Below are 3,714 nucleotides of genomic sequence, written 5' to 3'. Positions count from 1 at the left end.
ACCAGAACCAGGACCAGGACCAGAGCCAGGACCAGAACCAGGACCAGAACCAGAACCAGAACCAGGACCAGGACCAGGACCAGAACCAGGACCAGAACCAGGACCAGAACCTGGCTCAGTGCACCAGCCATCTGCCACGACTGACTGGGAGTTAAAACAGAGAAAACCAGCTAATGTAAATATTGGGGATATTTTGAATTCTTAATAAATGAACAGCTTTGCAGTTACAATGTTTCATTTTTAGCTTTCTAATAAAGTCCAGCAGACACGGTGACAGATATTCACGGTTGTGTGTAAAAGTGTTTGCCCCAGAAGCTACATCATTGATTTTGTGTTAAATGAAACAAACAGAACTGAATGCCTTAAATATCCTCAATAACTGTAACTTTGGGACCTTCAGGGTTTATTTGAAGACATAAATTATTCTAATTTCTTGTGATTTTTGGGGTAAAGGTTTGGGATCTGCAAAGTTCCCCATCGGCTGTAAATAACCTTTTCAAGCCTCTGCGTGACTCCCAGCAGAGACCTACATGAATATCTGTCACTTTATCAATCATGTCAGCAGTTCATGAATCATTCAGTGTCTTCAGATTGAATTTAAGAAAAGTCTTGTAGGGTTATGCTGAGTGCCACTCAGGGACCGTCTCTGGGTTTTAATCTCTCTGGGACTGAGCTGTCTTTGCAGCAAAGATCTCATAATGTCAAGAGTTCAACAGGAGCTTATTTTTTAGAAAACAACGTGTTTACATGGAAAACACAATATCAGCAAGCTAAAGTAAACGCAGGGCGGGGAACTTCTCTGTGTGGGTGTTAGGCAACCATTTATTCCAGATCCAAACTGGAAGGAAACAGCAAGACAGCCACTGAAAAGTCAAAGAATTACACTCATATTTTACTACAAGTAAAAGATGAAACCTATTTGTTGATCACAGATGAGTGTGATAAAGGAACTGACTCTGTTTTTAGAGGAACTTGAACTTAGTGTGACTTTTCCTGGTGACATGAAACGAGGTTTTATTCAGGAAAGAAGAAATAAAAAGCTTTTATTTTCAGAACAGATTAACTGCTTTATGTTTTCTGTCGTCAGCCTAAAGTCAGATCCTTTGAGTGTTTTTATCTGACGTGTTTCCTGCCTGCTGACCATCACCTCCCCCTCCGCTGTGATTTCTCTGTCTTTACCTTTGACCTTTTCTTTATGTTTCTGGATTTCAGTCACTGCCTCGTGGACATTGAATCTGTTCTTCCTCACTGTTCTGGCCTGTTTCTGCTGATCTAAGGGTTCTGGACAAAGCCATCATCCTTTTCCCGTGGTAAAACCAAACCACTGTGACTGTGACTGTGAACAAGCTAACGTAGCGACCGGAGTTCCTGTTCACCACACCTCGGCTCTGTCCTGTGGGGGAAACAATCCCCAGTAAACCCAGTTTTCTCTTTTCTCTGTCAAGATGTGAAGGTTTCCAGTCAAACAGAGTAAAGTCTGTGGAACCACTTCCAGCAGGTAAACCTTCACTTCCTGTTTAAGTGAGACTTCCTGGTTTCCTTTGTCCTTTGAAGCAGTCTGGTTCCTGCTTTCACATTCTCATGATAAATTCTATTTTAAACTTTTCTGGTTTTCATTTTGGGTCCAGAAGGAGTTAAAATCATTACAGAAGCTTAATAAACTGATTGGTTGGTATTTTTATAGCATCAATCTGTGAATATGTTTTACTGTTTGAGTTTAAAGAACCAGAAATAAACTGTTAGCTTGTGTTGCTGTTTGCTGCTAACCTGATAGTCAGAGATCAGCAGGCAAAATGTCCAACCGGGACGTCAGTCCAGTATCTGTGTTCTGACTGCCAAGGTGGGTAAAGGGTTAATGGATCACTGTTTAGCATGAACTCAGTAGTAAATCTGTAAATCGCTCATCCAGACACGATGATGCGTGTTGAACGTCTTCTCGTTTCGTACGTTCAGACCTCAGACGCTTCCTGTGGTTGATCTGCTCGGCTTCGACAGATCAGAGCAGAGAAATGTTTCTGCTGACTTCATTCAGAAAAACAAAAGCATTAAAGTCTAGTTTGAGCGTTTCTCTGGCGGAGGATGATCAATGCAGACGCACTAATGAGCTTGTAATTCTGGATGTCCTCCTCTGACATTTACTGCAGCTCGTCTCTCTGCTGTGTTTATCAGCAAAGCTGTTGGAGGTTTATGTGTTCAGATGAATTATCAGTGCAGCTGTAACAAAAATCAACCCAAAAATTCAATAATTAATAGAGTGCCGTTTGTATTAAAAAAGAAAAAGCTGCGGTGCTTATTTTCTGAGCCACCTCTTCAGCAGCGCTCACTGGAAGTAATTATTCGTTAAAAGAGGCTGAGTGAGCCAACGTAGAAATCAATTACTATATTTTTTCGTCCTCTGCCTTTGTGGGAGACGAGGAGCGGCTTCTAATGAGCTCCATGAATTCCATCTGACTCCTCGTCTTGGACCAGGGCTTAGCTTGCTCTCACGCTTCTCAGGTTTTCTGCTCCTCAGTTTAAAGCTGCCAGAACTTAAAGCCATTTAGCCGCCTGCTCTACTTCAGAGAAAGCCCGGTCATTAAAGGCAGAAGAACTAATCCGGCTTTTTGATTTTGTTCTGCTGCATGTAGTCTGGTCCAGACGGCTGCAAAAGATGAAAAGAGGTTTKTTCCTGTGAAAATTAACTATTAATTCAGCTCTTTATTCATCTCTGCTTTGTGTAAAAAACAGGGTTTTCTAAGTTTTCCTTCCCCATCTGACCAAACAACCCAAACCCACAGAGGACCCAACAGTTTGACTGCTCAGTTTCACTGAATCGATACTCTTCATAACCACATGCTGGACAAAAAAGATGAATGTTTTCATCCATATTAAAGTCTTTGGAAAAGCTCCCTTTGGGGGGAAATAGTTCACCTCCTGTTCTCCGCTGGGGCCGAGTGGTTAGGATTCACTGTGATAGATTACAGGCTCTGTTATCTGCAGCCACAGCGTTAGATAGACGGCTCTCTCTGTCCGGACTGCCAACTCCTGTTTGAATACGATTTTACACTTAAAAAGTGAGAGAGTGCGAGGGAAGCCTGTGAGGCGGCTAATGAGCAGATTGGTAATGCAGTTACTGCTGCTCACTGAATATGGAGCATGCAGGCCTGTTGCTGTGCATCAGGATCAGCAGAGCGTGAATGTTGTTCTATTAGCTGTACATTATAAACTTCCAGTCATATTTCCATCCCAGTAAACGGTTGCACGACATGACAAACAGTAATATGAAATAATATTTAGGGTTTAGTGTTAGCTGATTCTGCAGCCCTGGCAGGCAGCCACGCATGTCTGTTCTGGTCGAGCATCACGTCAGTTTGCTGAAAGTCCGTCTGTCCAGGAAGCCGCCATGTTGTGATCACAACTGTTGACACAATTTCACTCATCATTCACAGATTTTACTTAAAATCATCACAACCTTTCCACCAATCTGACCTTAATGTTTTCAGTATTTTCTTTATTCTGACCAACGACTAAATATGAACCGATCCTCTTCGGTGACGTCCTGCAGCCTCTTGTTGTTTGGTGGTTCTATAGATTCTGTTTCTGCTGTAAACAGATCAACTTGACAGTTGATCTGCACACAACCAACCTCTGGCTCTTCACATGAGATCCTGCACAGGACCAACCTCTGGCTCTTCACATGAGATCCTGCACAGGACCAACCTCTGGCTCTTCACA

This window comes from Poecilia reticulata, linkage group LG1, assembly GCF_000633615.1.
Source record: "Poecilia reticulata strain Guanapo linkage group LG1, Guppy_female_1.0+MT, whole genome shotgun sequence".
NCBI classification, from domain to species: Eukaryota; Metazoa; Chordata; class Actinopteri; order Cyprinodontiformes; family Poeciliidae; genus Poecilia; species Poecilia reticulata.
Note: the sequence above shows the minus strand (reverse complement) of the source record.